This window comes from Hibiscus syriacus, unplaced genomic scaffold, assembly GCF_006381635.1.
Source record: "Hibiscus syriacus cultivar Baekdansim isolate YM2019G1 unplaced genomic scaffold, ASM638163v2 tig00009009_pilon, whole genome shotgun sequence".
Taxonomy (NCBI): domain Eukaryota; kingdom Viridiplantae; phylum Streptophyta; class Magnoliopsida; order Malvales; family Malvaceae; genus Hibiscus; species Hibiscus syriacus.
This window is the reverse complement of record NW_024062181.1, coordinates 593,183-607,785: the sequence shown is the minus strand read 5'-3', so window position 1 is coordinate 607,785 and position 14,603 is coordinate 593,183. Positions and strand designations below refer to the sequence as shown.

The following is a 14,603-nucleotide window of genomic DNA, read 5'->3' as shown; positions in this document are numbered from 1 at the left end:
ATCGTTAAGAGGAGATGGTGCAATTTGTGCAGAATTAATTGTCAAACCAGTATGGCTAAATCGAATTAAAGAATTGCAAGTTAAAGATGAAAAGTGTTTAAAGAAGTTGTAGCAAATAAATAATGGAGAGTGTACAGATTATGAAATCAAGTCTGATGAGAACTTGTATTATTGAGAGTTATTGGTAATTCCGGATGATGATGAAATAAAGAGTGATTTGTTAACGAAAGCTCATTGTAGTCCATTAACAATGCATCCGGGAGGAAACAAAATGTATATGGATCTCAAGAGTCGATATTGGTGGCCAGGAATGAAGAAAGACATTACAGAATTCGTATCTAAATGTTTGATTTGTCAGCAAGTTAAGGCTGAGCATCAGGTTCCGTCGGGACTGTTACAATCAATTTCAATTCCTCAATGGAAATGGGAGAATGTAACGATGGATTTTGTGACGGGGTTGCCTCTAACTCCGAACAAAAAGGATTCAATCTGGGTAATCGTGGATAGATTGAATAAGTCAGCCCATTTTATTCCGGTACGAACTAATTTTTCTCTGGATAAATATGCTGAGTTGTATATCAGAGAGATTATACAGTTACATGGTGTACCTGTTTCCATAATTTCTGATCGGGATCCTAGATTCACGTCACGATTTTGGAAGTCTTTACATGGATCATTGGGCACAAGACTGAATTTTAGCACAACGTTTCATCCTCAGACAGATAGTCAGTCTGAACAAACTATCCAAATTTTGGAGGATATGTTAAGAGCTTGTGTTATCGAATTTAAAGGATCGTGGGAAAAATATTTGTCACTTGCTGAATTTGCGTATAACAATAGTTATCAGTCAAGCATCAAAATGGCTCCATATGAAGCTTTATATGGAAGAAGATGTCGTACACCCTTGAACTGGTATGAACTTAAGGACCGAGAAGTTATTGGTCCTGAGTTGATTCAGGAAATGGAAGAGAAAGTGCAAGTAATTCAGAATAATCTGAAAGCTGCAGCTGATAGACAGAAATCGTATGCTGATTTAAAAAGGAAAGAAATTGAGTTTCAAATCGGAGATAAAGTGTTCTTGAAAGTATCTCCGTGGAAGAAAGTATTGAGATTTGGACGTAAAGGAAAATTGAGTCCTCGGTTTATTGGACCATATGAAATCGTTAAGAGAGTAGGACCAGTGGCATATCAATTGGCTTTGCCACCTGAAATGGAGAAAATACACAACGTCTTTCATGTCTCCATGCTTAGGAAATATCGATCCGATCCATCTCATATTGTGACTACCGAAGAGATCGAAGTTCAATCAGATTTGACTTATGAGGAAGAACCTGTTCAAATATTGGCTCACGAAGTCAAGCAATTAAGGAACAAGACTATTCCATTAGTCAAAGTGTTGTGGAGAAATCACAAGGTGGAAGAAGCGACGTGGGAACGCGAAGAGGACATGAAGATTCAATATCCCCATCTCTTTGTACAATGAAAATTCGAGGATGAATTTTCTTAAGGGGGAGAGATTTGTAACATCTCAAAATACGGGTTAGTGACTAAATTGTAAAACTTCAGATTTTGGTGATTTAAGTAGGATATTTGTACAGTCCAATGATTGGTTCAGAAATATTTCCCGAAAGTTATTAGTAATTATCAAAGGAATTAAGGGGCAAAATGGTCATTTATCATGAAAGATATTTTTATCTCTTTATGAAGAGATAAACGTTGGGGAAAGAGTATCTGAAAACTCTTTCTTCTTCTTTTCTTCTTCCCCATCGTGAGCAAAAGAGAGCAAAGGTAAGATTTCTTAATTTTTGATTATTAGCTGGATTTTAAGTTGGGTTATGATAATTAGATGATAACTAAGCTTAAAGAAAGCTTAAGTTGTCTTATAATCAAAAGATGAAGAAGTTATAAGAGATTAAAGAAAATGAGTTTTTATATGAAATCATGGAAAAGAGTTGATAAGTTGAATTTAAAGTTAAATTTGACTTGTCATCATCCTAATTAAGGAATATGAAGTGTTAGAATTGTATTTAGAACATATTGAAATTTGAGTATGAATCTTGAATTTCATATGAAGGATAGGATTTTGAAGTTATAGATGATTTTCATGGATATAAGTTGATTTAAGTAATGGTAGTTGAGTTTAATGGCATGATAGAGGTTTAAAATAGAAGAATTAAGTGAAGAATTGATGATTTTCAGGGTTAAAATACAAATTCTGGGTAGAGGGAACCGATACCCTATTAAGGGAATCGATTCCCTCTCTTGGACGAAATTTTCCAGAATGCCCAGGGGGTATCGATTCCCCTGGGTGGGGGGAATCGATTCCCCCCTAAAGGAAAAATGAAATTGGGTTCAATAATCTGGCTTAAGTTGTTAACATCAAGTTTAAGGTTTAGGCTTCTGATAGTTGTTTTGAAATGTTATATTTATGTAGATATTGAGCCTAAACAAGTTCTGGAATAATCAAAGGATTAGAATTGATTCAAATCAAACAAGGCTAAGGTGAGTGCAATTTTTATTGTACTTATATTATTGAACGAACATTGGCTTGCGATGAGCCAGTGATGGAGTTACTAGGGTAAGAAGTGACTCCTAAATTGTTATTTGATTTTATGATTTTTATATTTGCACGAATACATGAAATGTGTATAGATTATTATAAATGTTACATGATATACATGCATACATGATTATGCTATGAGACATGACCATGTGAAATGAGAAAAGCTATGTGAATATATGAAATGACATATGAATATGCAATATGTGATACATGTGATATGATATGAAATACATGGTTACACATACATGTGGTATGTGACAGAAGAGAAAGAACAAGTGATGAGAAATGTATTCATCATAAATGCCCATAGTATATGATACGAGAGCTATAGGTATAGTTGGCATGCCAAGAGTCGTGGGTATTGTAGTCCTTCGGGACGTAGTCCTTCGGGACGTAGTGGTCCTACGAGACATATATAGCAGTCCTTCGGGATGAATACTGAACAAATGTTCGGTGCCCCATGAGGGAATTTATACGAGCTGTGGTGACAGCATTAGTGCACAACCTCAATGTACTCACATACCTCTATTCTCAATAATATACATGGACAATTCAATTGAAAGATAAATTAAAGTGAAAGTGGCACAAGAAGGTAAGTGTTACATGTGCATGACATGCTTATATATGTTATCATGTAATAGATACATGCATGTTGAAATGTCATGATCAAATGATATGAATGCACATTCATGAATTTGTTGTTAAATGTTCATTTATTGCCTCACTAAGTCTATGACTTAGCGTGTAAGTGATTTACACGTAGGTACCAAGAAACGTGAAGAGCAAGAATAGAAGTAGCAAGGACATTATTATTACTTGAAGATCAGATCAGAAGTAATCGACAAAGTAAGTATTTTGTTGTGCATAGAGTGTTGGCATGTAATAAGTCGTTAATTATGAGTACTCTGATCAAATTTGTATTTTGTTGTCTTTTGGATGTAAATTAAAGTATTTTGTTTTAAACAAAGTTTTAAATTCCCCGGGGTATTTTCTTTAAGTGTCAAGATTTGAAAAGTCAACGTGACACCTCAGACTCGTATTCGGGTCGGGTACGGGTTGGGGTGTTACATGGTAATTGTTGTGCTTTACCATACTGGCATCCCGCACAGACCGTGTCTGTTCTCACGTCTAGTTGAGGAAGCCCCTTAAGCATCGATTTTTTCACCATCACACTTAGCTTGGAATAGCTAACGTGACCTAACCGCATGTGCCATAGATCTGATGTCTCATTTTTCCTTGTCCTGTCTACATATGTAGACTCTGCTGACATCACGTAAATTGATTCCAAACGTCGTCCCTCCATTGTTGGTGTTTCTGAGATTTTGACGTCACGATAAGCTTTCACGTCTTGGGGACCAAATAAGACATAATGGCCTGATGATGTTAGTTAAGCCACAAATAGCAAATTTTTCTTCATTCCTGGGACATGGTAAACATCTTGGAGTTGCACCTGGTTAGTATTATATCGAGGCGTAACTATTGTCTTACCGATGTGAGTTATCGGTAACCTTGAGTTGTTAGCTGTCACCACCACACGACCTCCATTGTACTCAGACAGGTTTTGCAACTTCTGTTTGTCACCCGTCATATGATTTGAGCAGCCAGAATCTACGATCCAATCATTCTTATAATCAATCTGTTCTGGTGTTGTTACCGTGAGAGCTAATTCTTCTTCCTCCGTAGCAATAACGCTTCAGCATCCCAACCATCTTCACTATTCTCCTTCGAACAAGAAGTAGCAGTATTACTTTCAACAGTCTTTTTCTTGGTCCAACAGTCTTTTTCCATGTGGCCCATCTTCCCACAATTGTAGCACTTGCCATCGAACTTTCTACTATTACCGCGATTCTTGGAAGCTCCCCCTGAATGAGGGCCTCCTTTTCCTTGGTAATTTTTCACCTTGTCACCATCCTTTTTAGATCCATTGCCAGTATACCGCTGAAAAGTGCCTCTGCTTTTGCTGGTGTAGAGCGCTTCCTCTTCACCCTTCAGCGAGACTCCTCCCATTTGCTTGGCCATGGCTTCTTGACCTGCAAGCAAATTTTTGAACTCAACAAGTGATGGTTGTGTCGGCCATCCCTGTACAGCGGCAACAAACCCTCGATATTCGGGTCTTAAACCATGGACAATTATTCTTTTTATCCTGGCTTCCCCAATAGCAGCTGTCGGATCTAATTCTGAAATTTCACGGCATATCGACTTCACCTTGTGAAAGTATTGGGCAACCGCCATGCCGCGTTGCGCCATTGATAGAAGTTCATTCTCGAGAAGTTGCAATTTTGTATCGTTCCTCTTCGAAAAGAGTGTAACAAAAGTGTCCCATGCTTCCTTTGGTGTTTTAACATCCCGGATGTGCTCCAACATTTCTTCTTCAATTGTGGTCTTTAAAGCAAACATTGCTTTGCCTGCTTTAATTTTCCACTTTCGCAAGATTCCATTGGCATCTTCTGTCGCCGGTTGTGTAACTTCACCACCACCGACAACCTCCCAAAGGTCTTGACCTTGTAAGTATGACTCCATACATGTTGCCCACGTGTTGTAGTTTTTGTTGTTGAGCTTCTTGATTCCTCCAACTACTTGAAGATCACCCATCTTAACGGCAAGACTTTGACTACACCGAACAAGCTTGAGTAACAAACGTGCAGAGTACTAAATTACTCTAAACACAAAGAAGCTCCACAAGGTTTGTAATAACCCCGACAATAACTCAAGAAATATTTTATGATGTGGAAGATCAGTTAAAAACTGCAGCCACAGAGCATACTCAGAATTTCAAGAGACCTTAAAAACGTGGCTCAGATACCAATTGTTGAATCAAAATAGAGGAAAAACTCTAATTGATCGAGAAAAAAAAAAACTCTCTTTAGAATAATCTCAAAAAATTGCAAAAGGGAAGAACTCTTAAGAAAGCTTTCAAATGCTTATAATTAAGCTTTGATTGTTGGATGATAAAACTCAAATACAAGTAGGGTATTTATAGGTTACAAGAAACAATCTAAACCACTCATTAAAATAAGCACTAAATAATCTAAACCATTGAAATTAAAACATGAGAAAAATACTTAATTTTCACCTAACTAAATTGATGTAAGCAATGACATCAAAACTAAATTGATGTAAGCAATAACATCAAATTAATTTAGGTGTGAACTTATTTAGGCTAATATTGAATTTTCAACAATTTATTGAAAAAATATTTAAAAAAAAAACAAATCTTACGCACCATCCTCAAGAGAACTGAAGTTAACATAGCCATAACAAAGGGACCTTCCTGTGGATGAATCTCTACAAACACGAACAGAGGATATTCCTTTGAACGAATTGAAAGCATCGAAGAGTGTCCCGTCAGTGATATCGGGATACAAATCCCCGACGTACAACGAAACCATCGACGCCGTTAACATCACCGCCATTGATCCTCCTCCTGGAACTATTACCTCAACAATGATTCACTGAATTTCAAAAACGAAAGCCAATGGTTTCCAGTGGAAAGCATCGATACGATTTTCGAATTTGATTTCTTTTGCGTTACTTGGAGACTGTGAATAATGAAGAGAAAGTCTAGGGTGTTTTCTTGCATGAGACGTTCAATGGTAAGGAATGTAATAATATTAACAGCCAGGTTACGTTACCTTACGCGCCTTTTCAGAGCGTTACCGCTACTTTCTTTTCATTTCATTATTATTGGGTAAAATATATCATAGGTCACTGAACTATACGTAAATGATCTTTTTGGGTTGTTTAACTTTCAAAATAGTTATTGAATTTTATTAAATTATTATGAAATATCGAAAATTTACACTTATTATAATTTTATAGTGATCATTTAGTAATGATTTAACGTCTCTTTCATAACTTTTAAAAGTTAAATGATTGAAATAATCCTCGAACATAGTTTAGAATAAAAAACCATTATCTTATTATAGAAGGAAAAACTTACCTTACTTATTAACGATAATCTTTCTAAATTGAATTATTTGTATCACTCGGCTTAAATTATAATTCTCGGTTTAAATTGATTTTTAAACTTTTAAATATTTCAATTTAATCTTTAAATTATGATTCTCATTCTAAATTAGTCATCAGATTTTTAAATATTCCATTTGCTTAGAATATTTCTAGCTCTCATGTTGGAACTAAAGTCGCTCTACTGTAAAGTGGAGGAGCGAAAACTCAAACTGCAAAGAAAAGGTCAGGGAAGGAAAAGCAGAGACAACTGCGTGGAAGCAAACTGGAACTAGGCCTTCATCCGGCTCGTAAGCATCAGGAATGTCATCCACAAATTATGACCATCATTCTAAACTGATCCTCAAACTTTTAGATCTTCTAATTTCATTCCCAAATTCATCCAAATATGTAATTAATTTTAATCATAATTTAACCTATTTTTTTCAAATATGAAATTAATTTTTTAGCATGGGATGTGATTAACGTATACCAATAGTTTGAGATGATATTGAATATTTAAAGGTCGGGGACCAATTTAGAATGAGGGTTAGAGTTTGAAAATGAAATTGGAATATTCAAAATTTTAAGGACTAATTTAAAATGATAGTCATAGTTTAGGGATGAAATTAAAGTATTTAAAATTTGGAAATCAATTTAAAATAAAGGTTATAATTTGAGGATGTGTAATACAATTAACTTTTTTAAATGTACGAACCAAGCGAACTCAGTGGTCAAGAGTATAAGCATTCATTATCAAATGGTTGAGACTTTTTGAATATATACTACCTTATATTCACCCTATCAAATAAATAATATACTTTGAAATTTATTTATATAGAAAGGAAATTTATAATATTTTTATATAAAATTAATTTTTTAAAAATAACCCAAAATCTTTACTCCCGTTTGCATTTTAACCCCAAAATCACTAGCTGAGAAGATATAGACTCACACCCAATAAAAATCAATGACACGAATAAAGTGACCTCAGTAGTTAAAAGGATACTTGTCACTCGCAGAGGTCTTAGGTTCGAACATGATATCCGCACTAGTTAAAATATCAAGTATTTTACAATTAAGATACTCGATTAATTGATTGTTACAATTAAGTCATCGAATTAATTGATTGTTACAACCAAATCATGAGTTACCATATTGACTATCATCGGTTGTCGTATACACGATGATTGGTGAACTCCAAATTAATCAGATTAGATTATCGAGAATCTCAAAAAAGTCATGAAATCTCCTTAAAAGTTTCAAACTTCTCGAATCTCAATATACACCATCCACCTCATACGACCTTCGTCATCCAAAAGTACCAAAATAAAAATTAAAAAAAGGTAAAATTTTGATAATTACATAAAAGGTAATTAATTTTAAAAATATATATATCCTAAAATATTGAAAATGTCTGGATAGGATTGACCCTAACTAATGATTCCTCCCCGGTCGGCCCGTCATAAAATTAAAAAACTTTTCCATCATTTTTGGCTGTGACCCGGCCTCTGTCTCTTCGTAAACATTACGTTTTTGCTTTACAAGGGGACCATTAGCTATTGATCCACTTACAGCGGAGTCTTCATTGTTATCTTCCAAATCTTTCTCGTACAGTATTCGAATCCCACATTTCTTCACCTTAACACTTGGGTGACAGCCATCGGATTTGACTGATAACTGAAGTTCATCGAATTCTTTATTTGACCAATCCGATGATGAATTCTCGGTTTCACTTTCACCACATTTATCCTATGAGGAAAATGGATATTGTAACAACCCGAATTTTTACAAAAATAATATTTAATTGAAATTAGAGGTTAATTGTAAAAATTGGCAAAAATTGGGGACTAAATTGAAAGATTTTAAAATTTGGTGCTTGTTTTAGAATTAAAAAAATTCATGGACTAAGCCCTGAATTTACCCAAGAAAGTTAGGTATTTGGGTGATTATAATCGTGCATTTGGTTCTGAAAATCAGAACCAAAATGCTCCCAAATTCCCTCCCCCTACGCCGTTTCCCGACCCCGATCCAGACGCCGTCCGAATTCCGATCGTCGTTTTGAAACCACCGTTGTGTTCATCGTCGAGCGAAGAACAAACCTTTCAAATTAATTGAAGCGAAACGCTGCCAAACGTCGGGAATTTCCAGTCAAAGTATCGACGTTTTTATTAACTCTATCGCCGGGAAAAACTTAAATTCACCGCCGATCGTTGCTCCGTTTACGACACCTCCTGCACCATCGTGTTCCTTGTGTCGTTTCGAGTCTTCAGGTGTCAACCTTGTTCGCCGTCGACGGCGGCGCGTGAGGAGGTGGAGCAGTCAAAGATTCGGCCGAGTTGAAATTCGAGCTCTCCGCCGTTCAAAAATTTGAACCGATCGTTGTAAGTATCTTGAAATCGCTCAAAATAATTTTTAGAAATTTTTTCGGGAATTTTCCGATATCGTGGCATAGTTCACGCGCCGCACGCGCCGCCGCAGGGAGAGTGAGCTGCTGGAAAACCGGTTTGACCTGTTTTGAACCGGTTTGACCGGTCTGAACCGGTTTGACCGGTCTGACCCGACCCGACTGTTGACCCGACCCGACCCGATCGTTGACCGTTGACCGTTGACTTTCTTTGATCAAAACTTAAAATGGCTTTGACCGAGCATTAAACGACCGTTAATCTTTTCTGAGTATACCTATCCTGATAGTTTTCGACGTGCCGAATCCGTTTCCGTTGTCTGTTTCATCAAATTCGAATCCGAAGACCTCCAAATTGACGGTCAAAGTGGTTGACTTTGACTTTGACCAAAAATTTGGATTTTCGAAAAGTCATATTTTATGTTTTTCGATATACTGATTCCGATTCCGCAATCGGTTTAGTCAAATTTAGACTCAAAAGCCTCCGAATTAGCCCGTAAACCTGAAAAATTCATATTTATCTAAGTGTTTTAATTTAGTTAATTGAACAGAATGGTGAAGGACTAATTATAGTTATGTTAAAGGTACACGGGGATCTCCAGATTGTTTCACTACTCGACTCGGTTCCTCCCGATCCGCTCGTCCACGAGAAGCCGGGAATACTTGTATAATTCTGAAATCATGTTAGTTATTCTGTTTAGAATATTATTCTAAATATAACCCTGTTCTGATATGACTTAGGTTCCCGTTCAGTCAAAGAGCCTAGTGAAGCTGGTACTCGATAGATTTTTCTGGACTGATCCTGTTATCGAGGTGTGTTCCTTATGTGCAGTATAAATGTTTTAAACATCTGTTTGAAATCTCATGTGCACATGATTGTTTTCTCTGATTTGAAATATAATGTTTGATCTGATTTGTCTACTGAATGATTTATCTGATTCTGGATTTACTGAAAAGAAAAGCATGATTGCCCGATTTCTGATTTCTGATTTCTGAACACTGGATTACTGAACTGATAATCTGTCTGAACTCTGAATTACTGTTACTACTGGTTATTGTCTGAAAAATGTTTTCTACGGGGTACTCTGGGTTCTGGTATGAAGACTCTGGCAGGTTCAATCGCTGTTGGTAATTCCTCGGATAGGTTTAACACCGATTGGTAATTCCTTATGGACCTAAGTCGAGCCTTGGGTAGGCTTTGCGGCCCTGAGATTTCCTTGGGTAAGCCTTTGTGGCCCCGGGAATTGTCTTGGGTAGGCTCGCAGGCCCCAAGGTACTCCCTTAGGTTGTGCATTTCTGGGGATCTGCACATGGCGTTCGGTTGGAGGACGATGCAGAGTTTTTAAAAATAAAAACTCTTATGATGTTTTAATGATTGTGATCTGCACTGGTTTTGAAAATCATAATTGTATGTTTTTATTTCTGCACTATTGGGACACACTGAGCCTCTAGCTCACTTTTCAAATTGTTTTACCCCTTTCAGATACCTTCGGATAGACACTCTGTATCTGGCACTTGGAGGATTGGTACATTTAGTTCAGAGTGTTTTATTGTAATATTCAGTTTCCCGAACTGTTTTTTTATTATGGTGACATGTACCTTATTTCTGAAGTATTTATCGTTTTATGATGTTTTCTGTTGTTGTTACTGATTTTTGATTTTTGATGCTCCGGATTTATTTTATGTAATATTTTACATGGTATCTTTCATGTTTTATATTTACGAATTTAGTTTTTTATCGTTAATTATAACATACTTTTATATAAAGATCATTTGTAACAAGATTTTAAATTATCGAATAATGTTTTTGGAAAAATGTCTTTCAGAATCTTTAATGTAATTCGCTAGACTTAGTAAAAACGCATAGGCTGGGTCTAGGGGGTTACATTTAGTGGTATCAGAGCTTTTGGTTTTTAAACCTCGGACTGTGAATGAGTCCAAACTCAAAATACAGTTTTGAAATGTTTTACAACACAAGTCAGTAAGGTCATGTCACAAAGTTTTTATGATTTTAATTGTGTTCGAGACTCCAAGTGTCTATCTAATCCTAGGTTTTATATTCTGTAGTAAACTTGAGATCCACCAAGATGAGTACTAGACGTGGTCGTCGAACTAGTCGTGGTCGCAGCAGAGTGGCTAGATTTACAGACCCGGTAGATGAGATACGTGTAGGTCCCCAACCTCCGATAGATGATCCTACTCCTATGACCCCGACGAATTTACCTTCTGCCTCTGGTATTGACATGACTGCTCCGATAAGAGGAGCTGCTGGAATTGAGCCCGAGTCTACTAGAGTTGTATTAGATGAGAATTTTGGTAGACAATTTCTTCAGATGATTCAGGGAGCTGTTAGAACTGCTGTCGTTGTACCCAAGATTCCTATCTCTCAGACTCTTATTGCAAATGGAGTCAGGACGTTTAGTGGCCTTATTGGTGGAGATCCGACTGAGACTGAGGATTGGCTTAGTGATACTGAGCGACGCATGGATCAGTTAGGTTTAGATATGCATCGACGTTATTTAGGAGCAATTTCTATGTTGGATGGGAATGCTCACACCTGGTGGGAGTCAGTGGTTAGTAGTGTTCAGACCGATCGTTTAACTTGGGATTTCTTTAGAGAGCGCTTTAGGAGCCGTTTCTTGGGAGAGCGTTATTTAACTCAGAGACGACAACAGTTTCAGGACCTGGTTCAGGGAGATATGACCGTTTCTGAGTACGAGATTGAGTTCTTGAAATTGCTGAAGTATGGATTCAGTTTGGTACCTACCGAGAGAGATAGATGCCGAAAGTTTGCTCAGGGACTTCGATTCGAGTTACGTCGTCAGGTAGTTACTCATCAGAACGAGGTATTCGATGTAGTAGTTGGGAGAGCAAAAGACGCGGAGGAAGTCGAGGCTTCTGCACCTGACAATGATAGAGTAGCTCTAGAACGATCTAGGAAGCCTTCTGGTCAGACTGCACCTTTTGCACGCCCTGATAAAAGATCTCGTACTGTTCCTCATCAGATGAGTCGGTCTGATTCGAGGCCTGCATCTCCTCCACATACTGTAGTTAGTCGAGAGGATTCTGTATATTCCGCTCCGAAATTGAGTTGTGAGTTCTGTGGAAATCAACACGGAGGAGAGTGTCGTAAAAAGATGGGTATCTGTTTTCGATGTGGATCTAGCAAACACTTCTTGAAAAATTGTCCATATCCAGCTCCTGTTGATCAGACACCTGTCCAGACTCCTATACGTTCTCAGGCATATGTTCAGACTCCAGAGATGAGTCATAGTCAGGGTAGGACTTCCGGATCTGTTTCTAGGGTTGACAGTAGACCCCGATCGCAGAGAAGAGGACTAGAAGCTTCTGAGGCTCGACAACCTGCTCTTGCTTATACTACCCGAAGTTTTGTTGATCGATTTGAGCCCAATAATTCTGCAGGTATATTTATTGTTAATTCTGTTTCATACCATACATTTCTATCAACACACAATTCTATACCTGAGTTTAGTAACAGAAAACCCTAAGACTTTAGATTAAGTCACCGAGACCCTATTTTCGCTTCGAGTCTATTAAGATATTCTGATATTGTCGAATTAACTTTGTCCACTAAATGAGCTATCAGAGACTTAATCTCAGTTACTTATCCGATTATGGTAAATTTCGAGGACGAAATTTCTTGAAGAGGGGGAGAATTGTAACAACCCGAATTTTTACAAAAATAATATTCAATTGAAATTAGAGGTTAATTGTAAAAATTGGCGAAAATTGGGGACTAAATTGAAAGATTTTAAAACTTGGTGCTTGTTTTAGAGTTAAAAAAAAATTCAGGGACTAAGCCCTGAATTTACCCAAGAAAGTTAGGTATTTGGGTGATTATAATCGTGCATTTGGTTCTGAAAATCAGAACCAAAATGCTCCCAAATTCCCTCCCCCCTACGCCGTTTCCCGACCCTGATCCAGACGCCGTCCGAATTCCGATCGTCGTTTTGAAACCACCGTTGTGTTCATCATCGAGCGAAGAACAAACCCTTCAAATTAATTGAAGTGAAACGCTGCCAAACGTCGGGAATTTCCAGTCAAAGTATCGACGTTTTTATTAACTCTATCGCCGGGAAAAACTTAAATTCACCACCGATCGTTGCTCCGTTTACGACACTTCCTGCACCATCATGTTCCTTGTGTCGTTTCGAGTCTGCCGGTGTCAACCTTGTTCTCCGTCGACGGCGGCGCGTGAGGAGGTGGAGCAGTCAAAGATTCGGCCGAGTTGAAATTCGAGCTCTCCGCCGTTCAAAAATTTGAACCGATCGTTGTAAGTATCTTGAAATCGCTCAAAATAATTTTTAGAAATTTTTCCGGGAATTTTCCGACACCGTGGCACTGTTCACGCGCCGCACGCGCCGCCGCAGGGAGAGTGAGCTGCTGGAAAATCGGTTTGACCAGTTTTGGGGATTTCTGGGGATCTGCATTTCTGGGGATCTGCACATGGCGTTCGGTTGGAGGACGATGCAGAGTTTTTTAAAATAAAAACTCTTATGATGTTTTAATGATTGTGATCTGCACTGGTTTTGAAAATCATAATTGTATGTTTTTATTTCTACACTGTTGGGACACATTGAGCCTCTAGCTCACTTTTCAAATTGTTTTACCCCTTTCAGATACCTTCGGATAGACACTCTGTATCTGGCACTTGGAGGATTGGTACATTTAGTTCAGAGTGTTTTATTGTAATATTCAGTTTCCCGAACTGTTTTTTTATTATGGTGACATGTACCTTATTTCTGAAGTATTTATCGTTTTATGATGTTTTCTGCTGTTGTTACTGATTTTTGATTTTTGATGCTCCGGATTTATTTTATGTAATATTTTACATGGTATCTTTCATGTTTTATATTTACGAATTTAGTTTTTTATCGTTAATTATAACATACTTTTATATAAAGATCATTTGTAACAAGATTTTAAATTATCGAATAATGTTTTCGGAAAAATGTCTTTCAGAATCTTTAATGTAATCCGCTAGACTTAGTCGAAACGCATAGGCTGGGTCTAGGGGGTTACAGATATAATTTCTCACGCGAAAAATAACAGAAATAAATGTGATCCTTTATTATGGGTTGGTTGTATTTTTCAGTAAAAATCCAGGCGCACCCTGTGACACGTCGAGGATTTCTACTTCGACAAACAGATCCATCAGAACCATCTTTTATGGAATTCCTATGATGGATAACAGATTCACATGTGAGTTCCTCATCCCTTGAAGCATCATCGTTGACAAAAATGGAGCAGAAAACAACTCCGATCCATTGACTATCATTCTGAATATTGTTAGGCAGTGGTATCTTGATTGAAGAGTCAACTGTTTGATGGCTGAACCATTTTGGTATTTCACCTCCAGGTATAACACCATCAGAACTTTTTTTTAAATATGGAACTCGCTGCAAAATAAAACTTATGTTGCTTGGTAACTAAGTATATAATTCTTTAAAAACGAGATTCTGTAAATACGAAAGAATGATAAATCGACCTTAAGATGGAATTTGAGCATTGTTAATGCATTGATATTCTCAACCAATCTGTAGCAGTGAAGGCCAGAAAACTGTGTCCAATCCGGTGCATTGCAAACCTTTGATGGAGCTGCAAATAATTCTCGAGAAGCACCAGGTTTAGGAAACGATTTAAGCTCCCTGCAATTTGACAATCCAAGAT

At 37.3% G+C, this 14,603-nt stretch overlaps 1 pseudogene; it reads right to left on the bottom strand.

Moving 5' to 3' along the window:
* The window catches only part of LOC120202757, a 48,103-nt pseudogene extending 37,659 nt beyond the window's left edge, over window positions 1–10,444 (bottom strand).
* Between the last annotated feature and the right edge of the window lie 4,159 nt (window positions 10,445–14,603).